At 52.9% G+C, this 15,158-nt stretch overlaps 1 protein-coding gene across 3 annotated transcripts in view; it reads left to right on the top strand.

Annotated features, from left to right (window-relative positions):
* The first annotated feature begins 708 nt into the window (after nt 1-708).
* SYNDIG1 (synapse differentiation inducing 1) overlaps nt 709-15,158 on the top strand; it is a 118,184-nt gene continuing 103,734 nt past the window's right edge. For 2 of the 3 annotated variants that reach the window (XM_004270432.3, XM_049699130.1), the window contains exon 1: nt 709-1,501. The gene's annotated coding sequence lies outside the window, so the exon portion shown is untranslated. Of the gene's footprint in view, nt 1,502-1,678; nt 1,972-15,158 lie in introns of those variants that run through there. The other variant, XM_049699131.1, reaches the window with a different exon arrangement.

Raw genomic sequence — 15,158 nt, 5'->3', positions numbered from 1 at the left:
GTGCTTTGCCACGCGACAGAGATGGAGGGGGGATGGCATTCAGGTGGATAAAGACAGAGCACAGATGGTGCCGCTTCCACTGACCTGCACCTCCACCCACCTGCCCCCTTACAGGTGCACTGGGACTTGAGTTTTCTCTCTGGGCTGCTGAGGACCCACAGGAGGCCAGTCCCACAAAGGGAACACGGGGAGGGACCTGGTGTTCTGGTCCCACCTCCAACCCCAGCCCTTTGGAAACTCCACCCCAGGAGCCCGGGCAGAGGAAGAGGTGCCTTCTCAGGGCCAAGGGGTCGGTGACCAGGCAGGGAGAGGCCTCTGCACCAAGGAGGGTTTCCTGGGGCATAACAGACAACGAACACCAGGGTGCAGCCAGTGCCAGCCGGGCTGGGGCACCGGGCGCTTCTGTGCCTGTGACACAAGTGGGCTCACAGATTCTTTTCCTAAATCACTTTTGACTCCCTTCTGGCACGTCTTTCCTCCTCACTTCTTTCTCTCTGAAATCCCAACTGCAAACACCACTTCCCCCGCCTCCCTCAACGCTGGAAATGCAGACTATCTTGGGAGGTGCCCTCCCTCGCTCCCTCCCCACTGCCCACTCTCCTCACCAGGCTTATGCCCAGCCCCCTTCTCCCGACAACCTAGTTTTCCTCTCAATTCCCACTGCCCAGGGCCAGCCCTGCACGCACATCAGACCGGTTTGACACTGGGTCGAGGTCCTGGAGTCTGGGCCCCGCGCCTGGTTTCACGGGGTTGATTGGCTGGTCAGGACCCGAGGAGATTCAGGCCTATAAAGAGGGTCCTTAGGAACCTCAGAAAGAACGAACCAGAGCCTGGAGAGGCCTTTAGGACCGAGGGGAGCCATCTCTTCTCCGAACCAGGCGACAAATCCGCCCTCCTAGTCCCCAGTGGATGCCCCCTTCCCCCAGCCTCTGTCACCCACATTCCCAGACACCGGGCCCGGGCCACCTGCCAGACGCGATCCCCCGCGGGGCCCGGCGGCCTGGGGCAAAGTTGGCGGCGCCTTCGCGCGGAGCCGTTCCCTCCTCCTCCTCCTTCCTGCCATCCCTAGAGCCCGTGGCCGCCGCCTCCGGCACGCGTGTCTTCAGGCTCGGGAGCCGAGCCGAGCGGCGCGCCCCGGGCGCCCCTCGCCCACCCGCCGGCCGGGTGCGCGCCGCGGGAGTCTCCTCTCACCCTCCTCTCCCGGTGGCCGGAGGGCCGGGCTCCGCCCCGCCGCCGCCGCTAGCTCGCTCCAGCAGCCCGGGCCGCCGCCGCTGCCCCGCGCCCGGAGCTCCAGTACGCGCGGGGCAGCCGGGGGCGCGGGCGGCGAGCGCAGGGCCGAGCGGCAGGGAGTGGACGGAAGGGAAAAAGCCGGGCGGCGTGGGAGAGAGGCGGGAGCAGAGGCGGGCGCCGCAAACCCCGCGCCCCGCGCCCCGCGCGCTTGCTGCCTCCGGAGACGCGCGGGCCGCCACCGGGCGCACTAGCGGGTCACCTTGTCCGGGAGGTGAGTACCGACCGCCACGGCAGAGCGGGCAGCAGAGGGGCCGGCGGGAGCGGGGCGGGGGCCGCGGGCAGGCGGCAGAGAGGCTGCCCCCGCGCGGGAGGGCGTCCTGGCTCCGCCTCGGAGCGCGCAGACCTGCGGCGTCGCGGCTCCGGGGTGAGTTCGGGTGGTCGGGGCGGCGGGGCCGGGGAGGCGCGGGGTCGCCAGGCGCCAGGGAGAGCGGAGCGGACGAGGAAAATGTGGAGGAAGGGGCCGGGCGCCGGCAGCCCGGGCTGCAGCTTGGCGCCTCGCCACCCCAGGAGCCCCGGCGGCGCGGAGGCGCCGCTGTGCAAAGTCGGAGGGAGCTGCTGAGACCAAAACCCGGGAGCGCGGCGGAGCGGGGCTGCCCGGGGCGGTGGAGGCGCGCGGCGGGCATTGGCTCTGAGGGTCCGGGAGACCCCCTCCAGCGACCCAAAGGAGACCGACTGGGGCTGGTGAGCGGGGCCGCCGCGGAGCTGGGGTCCGAGGTCCATCTGGGACAGGCAAGGGAAGCGGGCTTCGATTTGCCGAGCGGAGGGAAAAAGGAAGGCGAGGGTGCGAGCGCGCTGGGGATGGTGACTCCCGACCGACGACCGGGACGGAGACCGGGACTCTGGGAGCCCCTCGGTTCCGCGCGCTGTCTGATCCCTGGCAGCCGCAACAGCCCGGAGCCCTGGGAGCCGCCAGCCACAGCGCGGAGCGGGGAATGAGTGGATGCGTTTGGGGTTCAAGTTCTGGTCACAATTTCCCTGGGTATGATTTCTGCCTCTTCGTGCGCGCTCTCCAGGTGCGGGGAGAGGGAATTGGATTACAGGCAGAATGGGGCATTTTTCCGGAGGAAGGGGCTTTGATCGCGATGCGTTTTCTGCGAGACTCCAGTGGAGTGGGCGCTTACAGTCCTGCTTTGGGGAGGCTGCCGGTGGGGTCACTTGGCTTTCCTGAAGGACTAGAGAAAGGGGTCTTCTCGTCGCCTTCGTCTCCTTGGGTGCCCCTTGCACGCAGGGGCGTGGGCGCCTATCACCCAGACTTCAGGTGCGTGCAGCCCTTCTGCGGCGTCAGATGCGCTGGCGCCGCCAGGCTCCTGGCCAGACTCCCGTCTGCGCCTTCCCGGGCCACCTCCCGGGTTCGGGTTTGGTGCAGCGGACACTGGCCGAGGGCTTGGCAGATTTGGGGGCTGGGGGTAGGTGGCTCCGATTTGCAGTTAGAATCAGGCTCAGGCAGTGGGGCGAGCACCTGGGTCAGTGTATCTGTGGGTCCCCCTCCTGCTGGCCAGTGTGTTTGGTCAGAGCCCAAAGGGAGCGGCTTCTGCCCTGAGCAGAACTGCAGCCTGTGGGGCGAGCGGCCTGTAACAAACCCCAGAGCCAGCCAACTTTTTTTGCTGAGGAGAGATTGCTGGGCAGTCAGCGCTGGTGCTGGGATGTGGTCTCCTGAGGGGGTCTGGCTCCCTAAATGCTCACAGCAGCCAGAGTGGAGAGCCAGCCCAGCGTTGGGGCTGATGTCCTTTCTGGCTAAGACAGGAAGTGGCTGGAGCAGATTTGGGGATGAATTATCGCCTGCTGTGTGCCTGGTGGTTGTGTGGAATGTCTTTCTGGAGATCAGACCACAGGTGTGAGCCTGTGAGACGTTTGAGGGTGAGCCTTCCACCTCCCTCCCACCCTCTCTCCAACACTCCAGGGTCCCTTTGCCTAGAGCAAACGTTGGTTTGTCACTGATCTGGTGCCCTCTCCCACCCTGCCCCCACCTACTGCATGAAAATGGAATCGTCATAATCAAGAGAGCCTTGTTCAATAAAGGAAAAACTGGGGAAATCTATGTCTAAAGTTTTTTACAGTGGAAAATGTCAGTGGTTCGCAGAGGTGGGAAGAACAGCGCACTGACCCTGCAGTGTGCCCCTCATCCACCCTGCTGCCTTTCCCTCCTGTTTACCACCCTCCTGCGAGTTTGGGAGGCCCGTGTCTGAGGAAGGATTTGGAAACTTATTCCCAGCTCACTTCACTGCTAAATGCGGCCCATGAATGTCCAGCTGATGACGTTTCATTTCGTTTTCACATAACCATCAGCAGAAACAACTTCTTTGAATGATTCCATTAGAAATAGGTGATGTTAAATAGAAATGAAGGTGCCCCCCTGTCCATCTGGGGGTAGAAAAGAAACCTGCTAACATTCCTGGAGGCACAAAGAGGGGGGTTGAAGGAGGAGAGGGAAATTCAGACCCTGAGAAAAGAGACATCTGAAACAATTACATTTGACTCCTGCCAGCGGACGTGCAGGGAAGAAACAGATTCCAGCTGAACCGATACAAGCAAAAGAACATTACTTTTTTGGTAAAAAAAAAAAAAAATTTAAAACTCAATTCCTAAGTCATAAGCAGTTCATTTCTTCCACATTTAGCATTGGTAGAAATTTAAAGTGCTGCACTGACTTGCCTCCCTCTCTCATTAGCTCTAACGCATATTTTCTCGGGAGTTATTACTATTATAAGAGAATAAAAAGATATTTTCTTATGTAAGTTTTCTATGGGAGACACTAGTTGGTGCTATTCTGAGGCTCGTGAGAGTGCTGACATTTCATCTCTCAATTAGAGAATGTTTGCTCGTCACCTGGTCACATCTGGAGACTCTGCTCCCTCAGATGGGTTCCGAGTGTGGAGTCTGTTGGCTGGAGAAGGTAGCCTGGGACCAGCCTCCAGAGGCTGTGGGAGGGGACCCCCATACCTACGTGCCCCCCCCCCACTCTGCACACCTCCGCACATTCTTTTACAGAAAAGCTTATCCTAAAAATTGTCAACGACATGCTTGGAGGAGCTGGCAAACTTTTGAATACCTTGATACGGTGCACTCTTTAATGGCATCCTCGGCCAGCCTCTTGTGATACGAATAACCATCCTGTAGGCCAGCACCTTTATGTCCTCCTTCCCCCAGATAAAACCAGCATGACCCCTAGCTCCTCCTTCTGGCCTTTGTGGGGCCCGTGCGCGTTGGGGATCCTCACGGCCAAACGGGCCGATCGCAGTGTTGCGACCTGTAGTCTGAACAGACTCACGTCATCAGCAAACCCTCGGACTGAGGGGGCAAAGGTGCAAAGATCGAGGCCCGGGGTGTTGGGGTGTGGGCATCAGCACAGCCTGGGGCTACTGAGAAGCAGAAAGGCCTGGTCCTTCGGTGGGAGGTCACATGAGGCTGTCTGGGGGGAAAGGGGCTGATAGGGAGCGACACTGGGACCACAGCTTTGGCCCAGCATCCCTGCCCTGGAGGCATTGTGCCAACATGTCAGAAAACAAAATGTGAAAGGTGTTCAAATATTAAATATTCTGAACATTGACCGTAGGCTGACCCGGATCCTGCCCATGCCCGCAGAATTGGAGTAACGTAGGTAGTAGTCGGTAGTTTAAACAAATGTGATTCTTCTATGTTCTCTGTGCAATTTCAAATTTTTCCTGAGAGCTTATACCCATGTTTGAAACAGGAACAGCTGTAACTCTTTCAGGCACTGGGCTACAATTCAGTGCCCTCAACATGGCTTAGTTTAGATCAGGCAGCCTGAGGACTAAGGCTGGGAGGGGGGAGGGAGGGGGCAGGGGGGAGAGAGGAGAGAGGAGGAGGGAGGGGAGGAGTCCGGAGATACAGGTGGCTGCCCCGCCCCAGGACATCCTCTGGCATTCCCGTGCCAAGACAGGCCTCCATCTCCAGGCTCTGCTGCTTGCCTGTTGAATGATCTGAGATCACTTAACTTTTCTGAGATTCTCTTTCCTTCCATCCATGTTCCTTCCAGGATTTTGAGAACAAAATGTTTATGGTTGCCCCAGTTTTTAAAATAGGGCTGACTCTGGTTTAGGAGCACTTTAGTCAGAGTCTTTGGATGTCTCCCTGGGTGAAGTTTGTGTCCCCATGGTTCTCAGGACACAGTGTGGGCCCCGGCCCATCCTTGCCCCTGCATCCCCCAACTTCTTGTTGGCAAGCGTCGGGGTAATGTCAGGGGCACCTGTCCATGTGGGTATGTCCTCACGTAGGAGCCGCCTGAGTGGTGTCAACATTCCCCTTGGGTGGGTTCAGAGGGTGAGTGTGGGAAAGGTTTATGAAAGATATCTCTAGCACAACTTCATTTAGACTCACATCACATTATAAAAGTTACATGACACGTGTTCTTTAGGATAAAACGTTTTAAAGCAGGTTCTCAACAAACCACAAAGTACCACTTATAATGCATGATGTTTTAAGTTACAAACGTTGTTTCGATCAAAATTCTGAGTCCTCTTAAACCGTGTTATGATAAATAACCTATTAAATTGCACAAAATGAAATAAAATACTTAAGGAAAACAAAAACAAATCAGAGAACTGTTAGAACTAAGAATAACACAACCAGGAAACAATATACATGTGTAGAAAATAATAAAAATAAAAGTTGCTTCCTGAAGATCAACCCAGGGGACAACTCTGCATATTGGCTTGCATAAAAGAATTTACCAAGGAGTTCTATTAACATTATTCCAGAGAGGTGGAGGTTTTGCTCTTGCAGTTCAAAGCAATATTCAGTGTAAAACATTTTGAGTTTTTAGTTCCCAGTTGGATCTTATGTTAATCACAGTCATTTTTAAACATAGTTCCTGATAATGCTATAGTGACGTTTAGGGGCTGTGACTCTGAAGGAGAGAACATGAGTGTTTATTGATTGCAGGTTGAGTCTTTCATGAAGGGCCTGCTTAGTTTAAATTCTTTTTTTTTTTTTTGCGGTACGCGGGCCTCTCACTGTTGTGGCCTCTCCCCTTGCGGAGCACAGGCTTCGGACGCGCAGGCTCAGCGGCCATGGCTCACGGGCCCAGCCGCTCCGCGGCATGTGGGATCTTCCTGGACCGGGGCATGAACCCGCGTCCCCTGCATCGGCAGGCGGACTCCCAACCACTGCGCCACCAGGGAAGCCCTAAATTCATATTTTTAAAATGTATTACTTCTCAAACATTTGACCTCATTGAGTAACCACTTTTCAAAAGTGCCTCCCATCTGTTCCTTTCTTAATCTTTTCTGTTGGGAAGTGTCAGTGTCCAAAACAAAACCAAAAAGCAAACAAACGTTTCAGACAATTAGAAACACAGAAGTTTTATTCCATTGCCTCAACTTTAAACCAAAGATACTTCTGAAGGAGACAAATAGTCTTACCTCAAATATGTTGAGGCTTCACCCCTGCTCAGGGAAGCAGAAAAACGAGCATGTGACATAAACTTACCGTTCTGCCTCAGGTACAAGATGCAGTTTTTAACCGATTCTCCTGATCCTGGCCCTCCCACATTGGTGCCACGGGCTTTCAGCTGTGCAGGGTCTGAAATAAGAGGGTTTGCTTTTGAGGATTACAGCGCGATTAAGTCCTAGGTCAGGGCTGGGAAATACAGCCCTGAGGGCTGGGCTTAGGCTCTGTTTAGCATCAGAGGGACTCCACGGATGCCCAGGTCATGCCACCAAAGATTGCTACCAATACTTCTGTTTCTGCAGTGTCTCAGATTGCCTTTAAATAAAGTATGTGCATTTCTGCAGCCAACCTTAGTATCTGAAATTTCCGCCTCGGCCCTTTCCCAAGTGTTTCCCTTAGAGGGAACATATCCGTTCCAGTTGGGGTAAGGGTGCTGTGTCCTGTGGGGCAGCAGGAAAGGTGAAATGAGGCAGGTCAGCCGTGTGCTCTGGGTCTGAGACACCGTCTGAGCACAGGGTCTGGCCCGTGCCTGTGGCTCGGGCATTGGTAGATGTGTTTTAAGAGCCGGGCGTCTGCTCCAGACTGTGCCCTGTGTGCACGCAGACGGTGGAGAGGCCCCCGTGCTGGGCAAGCCCACCCTTCCCAGCCCAGCCCAGCCCCGAAACGCCTTCCAGGGCCTCTCGCCTGCAGACGACCCCATCCCCATTTCTCTCTCCTACTCTCTTCCTCTCCCCTCGTGTCCTCCGTACAAGCAGCTTCAAAACACAGGCTCTGAGCGGATGAACTAGCATGCTCACTGCCTCACGGCTTTGCTTTTCTACACTAAACCCAGAGACACAGAACACCCGGCTCAGTTCTCCATGCAGGGCCGTAGCCCCACTCCATCACCAAGATGGATTTCTGTTAAAAGCCAATTTTAAGTAAAGGGAAGTCATCCCTTCTGTTAGTTCTAAGTTCATTCTCTGCCTTTCACTCTTATTATTTTCAAAGCTGTGGATGGAATGTGCCACCTGACACATGGGCGCCCACTTCCTTGTTCCCTTTGCTCAGAATGAGATCTCAAGACTCTTGCCGGTATCTCTCCTAACAGCCTTTGGACTCAGCACGTACCTCCTGAGCGACCCAGAACAGGAGGGCCCCTGATGTGACCGCATCCCAGACCTTCTGTCGTCCCCTTTAACCCCACTTGTCGAGTCCTCTGCACAATATTCTTGGCAGGATTGCCAATCTGAATGTTCGGGGTACAGGTGCATTACCTGTGAATAGGGACATTTGGGTGTATTTGGGGACATCACAGTCTGTTCTAAAACCATAGAGGAAAATGTATTGTGGACTCAAACTGTGCAGAATAATGCCCTTTCCTTCCCTGTTGCTGGACTTGAGCAGTGATTTGCCAAGTCCCTTTCCAGGAAGAACACATACTTCAGGCTCTTGGGTCACAGACATGAGTTTCTTCCCAGATTCTAGTCGTCTCTGTGTGTGTGCAGGACAGACCCGCCCGCTGGGCGAGTGGCCGCAGTGCAGCTGTGAACGCGTGGCTGTGCCCTCTGCCCACAGGTGTTTGATCGTGGTCCCGCGCAGGGAGGTTTTCACGTGCTCCCGTACCCAGCACCCGCGCTCCATCAGGAAAGTGGCCGCTTTGGAGGGACCTCCGCCCCCGCTTCTTGTTCACCTCTTTGCCCCCGGACTCAGAAGCTCCTCGGTGGGCGCAGGCTGCACCCCGCTGGCTCTGAGCTCATCCCCACTCGGAGCCGCTCTGCCTTCTCCGGCTGCTCTGTGTACCCAGGACTGCGGCAGCCAGGCTCCCAGACGTGCGAGCAAAAGGGCTTCCCGGTGACCTTGATGAGGTTGGGCTCCCGAGCTGCGGCCCATATAGAGCCGCCCACGTCTTGTGCTCCAGCTGTTCCAGGGCCCTGGGCTCCCACACAGGTGTCTGGTCGCCTTCAGATAGTCCATTACCTCGTCCAATGTAGAAGTGCAGCCACGTCCCACTATGGGCTGGAGAAACGCTGCCTGGTGGAAGGGACCCTGGTCTATCTGTCATCAGCTCTTCTGTTCTGCTCGGGCGCTGGGACATGGGGTGGGGGAGGAGGAGGAAAGGGGCCAACAGCTTTTCCTCATTGGAGCTTTGGTTGTTCCCCTCTCTGCTGTCAGAGAGGCACCAGCAGATCCTTCCCCAGGACCTTCCCAGGGCACCGCTCCCGCCTCCAGCCCAGATCTCCCCACCAGCCTTGAGTGTCCCCGCTCCGTCTGCAGAATGGGAGTGCGGCCTCTGCTCCTGCAGCCACCCTGACCTCAGGATCCGTGCTCCTGGCTTATCCGCTCAGCGTCCAGGAGAGAGCGTATGACCTCTCGGAAACGTGTCCCCAGACCTGTGGGCATCTCTCCATCCTTGGGGCGAGGGCCCGTGGGCATGTGGATGCGTGCGTGCCAGAGGCTGGGGGCAGCATGGGGGTGACGTAGGCCTGCTTCAGGAGTGGGTGAGCACAAGAGGAGAGGGGCTCTTGGGGTGACCGGGAGATTCTGGACCATGGACATGGCAACGGCAGAGCCCTGACCAGCCAGGAGGGCAGGGATGGTGAGTCCCTTGGGCTCCTGCCCTCATGGCCGCAGTAGGTCCTGGGTGCCGGGGGAGCTGGCCGCTCTTCAATGGAAACGGGGGCTGTGGGATCAGAGATGAGTGAGGCCGGGCCCAGGGAGGCTGAGAGCTGGCAAGAGGGGCCCCTCCTGCACCGCGGGTAGCAGGGGCTCCAGGACCCTGGGGTCTGGACCCACCTGCAGGGACGCGGTCCTCAGCTTCCCCTCCCTGGGCAGTGGCCCAGTTCTCCATCCTCTCTCAGGTGGAGCTGCTGTGCCCATCTGAGCTGGTGCCTCACCCCAGGACTGGCCTGGCTGCACCAAGGGGACCCCACTGTCCAGTTTCCAGGTGAAACGAGGCGAATTCATGAACTTGGAGGAGTTGAGTCTGAAGGGCTGGACTGAAGCTTTCACAGCTCATCTGCAGCTTCTCCGGTGCTTATTCCAGGAAACCCACAGGAGCTTCTCCTGTTTGCCCCATACTGCATCTCCCTCCCAGGCAGGAAGGGAGGATAATGGTGGGAAATGTGTATAGCATCCCGTTTGATTGGAGTCCCGATCAAACTTGATGGGGTGAAACTCAGGGGTTCCCAGCCCGATCTGCAGCCTCATGTTGCCAGAGGAAGGGCCCTGTGTGTGGACCCTTCAGGGATCTGTTCGTTTAGTGTTTGTTTCAAGGTCACGTTTGCCCACCCCCAACCTGGCACTGCGCTTGGTGTGAAGCTCAGGACAGCTGCCCGTCCTGTGTCATCACTGGGCAGACACGCAGATGCAGATGTTCCATTCTACGATGGAGGCGAAGTGGGACAAACATAGCTGGGTCATCTGTCCTTCTGTACTTTGTGGTGGTTTCCTGGGAGGAGAGTGCCCATGCAGGTCACCAAACAGTGACCCAGGGTGAGCAGAAAGCCCAGCTGTGGCCCAGCTGGGAGGATGTGTGCCTGCAGCTGTCCAGGAGAATAGAAATCTCCTGCACGACACACCACGGTCAGAGGGGAAACTGTTTCCTCTAATGCCACAGGCCCCGGATGGCACAGAGAATATCCAGGTATATTAAACAGGATGGCAGGCTGCCCAGTGAGACCTCCTTCCCGCTCTGGGCACAAGGCTTTCCCCAGAAGATAGAAATGTCCTTAGATGCTGCCCAGAAATGCTGGTCTTCCTGAAATTTGTATTCAGAGCTTCAGATATTTCAAAAACATATTTCAGTGAGTTAGACTCTGCCCATTGCTTCCCTTTCTCCTTAAGACTAAACTGGTGCCTTTCTTGGAGAGTGAAGTCCAGGTGAACTCAAGTTGTTTCTTGGGGGCACAAATCAGAGGTACCCCGTCTCCACTGGAGTTCAGCTCAGCCCTAGAAAACATCTTGGGAGTACAGTCCTGATCTGCACCTCTCTCTCCTCTGAATCCTTCTTCCCCACCCTGACCTCCTTGTATTCCCCACCCTCTTGGCCAGGATGTGTGAGCCTGGCAGGACCCCACAGTTTTCACCCTCCTCATACTCTGACCAGCTGAACTGTCCTGGAAGCATCACGTTTCTTGACTTCAAACTATATTACAAAGCTATAGTAATCAAAACAGTATGATACCGGCATAAAAACAGACACATAGATCGATGAGACAGCATAAAAAGTCCAGAAATAAACCCATACATATATGGTCAATTAACATATGACAAAGTAGTCAAGAAAATGCAAGGGGGAAAGGACAGTCTTTTCAATCAGTGGTGTTGGGAAAACTAAATGGTCACATGCAAAAGAATGAAACTGGACCACTATATTACACCACACACAAAACTTAACTCAAAATGAATCAAAGATTTGAATGTAAGACCCGAAACCACAAAACTCCTGGAAGAAAACATAGGTGGTAAACTCCATGACATTGGTCTTGGCAATGATTTTTTGGATTTGACACCAAAAGCAAAGGCAACGAAAACAAAAATAAACAAGTGAGACTCCATCAAACTAAAAACCTTCTGCACAGCAAAGCAAACCATTAACAAAATGAAAGGCAACCAACCTACTCACTGGGAAAAAATATTTGCAAATTATATGTCTGATAAGGGGTTAAAACCCCAAAATATATAAATAACTCATACAACTCAATAACAAAAAAAAATCTTATTAAAAATGGGCAGAAGATCTCAGGGGCTTCCCTGGTGGTGCAGTGGTTAAGAATCCACCTGCCAATGCAGGGGACATGGGTTCAAGCCCTGGTCCGGGAAGATCCCACATGCCGTGGAGCAACTAATCCTGTATGCCACAACTACTGAGCCTGCACTCTAGAGCCTGCAAGCTACAACTACTGAGCCCACGTGTCACAATTACTGAAGCCTGCTCACTCTAGGGCCCACGCTCCACAACAAGAGAAGCCACTGCAATGAGAAGCCCGCGGACCATGACGAAGAGTAGCCCCTGCTCACTGCAACTAGAAAAAGCCCGCACACAGCAACAAAGACCCAACGCAGCCAAAAATAAATAAATAAATAAGTTTTTCTAAAAAATGAGCAGAGGGTCTGAATAAAGATTTTTCCAAAGAAGACATACAGATGGCCAGCAAGTACCTGAAAAAGTTCTCAACTCACAAATCATCAGGGAAATGCAAATCAAAACCACAATGAGATATCACCTCACACCTGTCATAATGGCTATTATCAAAAAGACAATAAATCAGGTGCTGTTGAAGATGTGGAGAAAAGGGAACTCTCGTGCACTGTTGGTGGGAATGTAAATTGGTGCAGTCGCTATGGAAAACAGTATGGAGATTCCTAAAAACATAAAAAATAGAACTACCATATGATCCAGCAATTTCATTTTTGGGTTTATTCAAAGAAAATGAAAACATTAACTCAAAAAGATATATGTACCCCGTATTCACTGCAGCATTATTTACAATAGCCAAGATATGGTAGCACTGATAAATGGACAAAGAAGATGTGATATATATAGCTATAGAAATAGACACATATATACACAATGGAATACTATTCAGCCATAAAAAAGAAGGAAATCCTGCCATTTGCAACAACATGGCTGGAACTTGAGGACATTATGGTAAGTGAAATAAGACAAAGATAAATACCATAGGATCCCACTTGTATGTGGAATCTGAAAAAAACACAAACTCTGAACTCATAGATACAGAGAAGAGATTGGTGGTTGCCACAGACAGGTAGGGCTGGGGTGGGGAAAATGAGTGAAGGGGGTCAAGAGGTACAAATTCCAGTTACAAAATGAGTGTCATGGGTTGTAATGTACAGCATAGTGACTAAAGTTAACAATACTGTATTGTATATTTGAAAGAGCCTAGATCTTAAAAGTTCTCGTCACAGGAAAAAAGTTGTAACTGTGCCTCGTGATAGATGTTAGTTAGACCTATTGTGATCATTTCACAATATATACAAATAACGAATCATCTGTTGCTCACCTGAAAGTAACATAATGTTATATGTCAATTATACCTCAATAAAACAAAAACACAACTGTGGAAAGGATTGCTTGGCCGCTTCTGGTGCTCAGGAGAACCCCATCTCTGGGCACGAGCTGTGGGTTGGGTACCAGACGACCCAGAAGCCTGCCATTCAAGAGCCCAGGGGATGCAGGTGAGGCCACCCGACTCCGGTGCTTTCCCATCTGTAAAATGGAGAAGATGCCTACCCACCTCTTTCTTGGAATTACTATGAAAATGCAAATAAAGGATGAAGTAGAGAGAGAACTTAGGTAGGGGAAGTGGGGAGGTTCAGTCCTAAAAAAAAAAAAGAAGTTCTGGAGATCTGTTTCACAACAACGTGAATCTACTTAACAATACTGAACCGTACACTTGAAAATAGTCCATGTGGTAAATTGTATGTTGTGTATTTTTACCACAATAAGAAATAAACCTATATTATTTGGAGCGCTAAGGTTCTAATTACTAGCAAATAATTGACGTGGACTCTTCTGATGTAGCCTCAGGAGTAACTCCTGCCACATCCCATCAACTATGTGTGAGTCACAAGTCACATTGTTTCTCAAAAGTATATTCTAGAATGTGATGCTATCTTAGGCCCATAGTCAGAAACTGGGGCATAGGTTAATAGCACCAGTTTTGCACAACACGTGTGTACATTAGTTATTACGTGAGTGAATTCTAGGTCTTGGGAATTTTGTTCAATTCCATCATTCTCCAGTGTTTTCGCTGAAGAGGTAAAAGGGACAGGTGAGGAAAAAAGGGAGAAGTTTCATGTCCTCGCAGGTCTATTAACTTCCTCAGATTTACATGGAAATCAGTGGCAAAGCTGATTTGGATCTAACTGTTTTGCTTTTTCACTTCTTATTCTCTTCTTTTCCCTATTTATGTGCAAAATAAAAAGGCCTGTTTAAGTCTAGGTTAGAACACAGGTTCTAACCTATGAACCTAGAACTGAAACAGCAACAATGACAGAAAACCAGGGGCACAGGAGCTGAACTATGGGGGTTATTTTGCTGACATGATACGAGCCTGGAGGTGGGAGGTGCTGAGTCGGCACCTCAGTGGAGTCAGGGCTGCATCTCTACCACCTCCTGGTTCCCAGAAGGCTGCTGCAGCCCTGGACATCACATCTGAGATCAAGACAAAAGGTGGGAGAGGTGGACAGAGCCCCTCAGAAGACATTTGCCCGCAGCAGTCTTTGGCCAGAGCTGTGTGTGTGACCACTCTTGGTTACAAGAAAGCCTGGTGTAAGGAGGAGGATTTAACTTTTCCAGCCTCCAGGTGAAGATGGGCAAAGATGATATCCTGTGGTGGGTTCTCCACTCAGCCCGTGACTGTTGCCCCCCTGTCAATGAGAGGAGTTGACAGGGATAGGGGTGGGATAGGAAGACCAGATCATGTGTACTTGTGAACACAAGAGAACACGGTGGTTTGCTGGTGATAAGTTGTGTGTAGTGTGTGTGGGATGGATGGCAGGCAGGGGGGTACAAGGGAGGTGGCAAACCTTGGACTTGAGCCAAGCAGCCAGGACTGAGGCCAGGCAGAGCCGCTCAGCCTGAGTGACCACACGCATCTCCTGGGGGCTGGGAAATGCAGGTTCTGGGACAGCAGATCAGGGCAGGAGACCCTGCGTCCCCGCCAGGCACCAAGATGTTGATGTTGCCTCACTTTGAGCGGCCCAAGTCCAGGTGCTTCTCAAAGTTGGCTGCACAGTAGGTTCACCAGGGGACGTTGAAAATTGGCTTGTACACAAATAACGTAAAGAATACAAATTGAGTTTAATAATGTTAAAGGAGCAGCTGAGTTGGCTTTTCTTACTGAAACACCTGTTAAAGCCATGCTTGCCAAACTCTAATGCACACAAAACACCTGGGGATTTGCAGATGTTCGGACCCGGGCTCAGCAGGTCTGGGTTGGAGCCTGAGCTCTGCATTTCTAACAAGTGTGCAGTGATGAGGATGCCGCTGGTCCCAGGTCGCACTTTGGGCGGGCAGGTAATGAAGGGCTGAGGTGGTGGGAGGGGGGGGGGCGTGGAAGAGGAGGACGGTACCCCTTGTCCCTGGTCTGAGCCGAGGGAGGGTCCCGGCTGCTTAGTGGGAGATGCCAGCCTGCCGACAATTACCTGTCAGCTTACGCACCTTACGTAAACTTGCAGAGCCTGCATTTGGGGTCAAGGAATAGAATGTGCTTGAAGTTTGTCTTATGTAATATTTGTTAAAAACCAAGTTCTTAGTGTCCCTTTACTTTACACACTTAGGGGTAGGAAACAAATGCTAGAGCTGGCGACTGCTGTGCCTCTGGGTTTCCTGGGGTGAGTGTTGCAGGGGTCGTAGCTGTGACCCAGGCTCAGAGGGGCCATCCGGGCCATCCTGCCATCTCTTTCATTTGTGCTCTGCTGTCTCCACTTCCAAATTCAGACCAGTGCTGTTT

The sequence above is a fragment of the Orcinus orca genome, chromosome 16 (genome assembly GCF_937001465.1).
Source record: "Orcinus orca chromosome 16, mOrcOrc1.1, whole genome shotgun sequence".
NCBI classification, from domain to species: domain Eukaryota; kingdom Metazoa; phylum Chordata; class Mammalia; order Artiodactyla; family Delphinidae; genus Orcinus; species Orcinus orca.
Note: the sequence above shows the minus strand (reverse complement) of the source record. Positions and strands in the feature narration are given on the sequence as shown.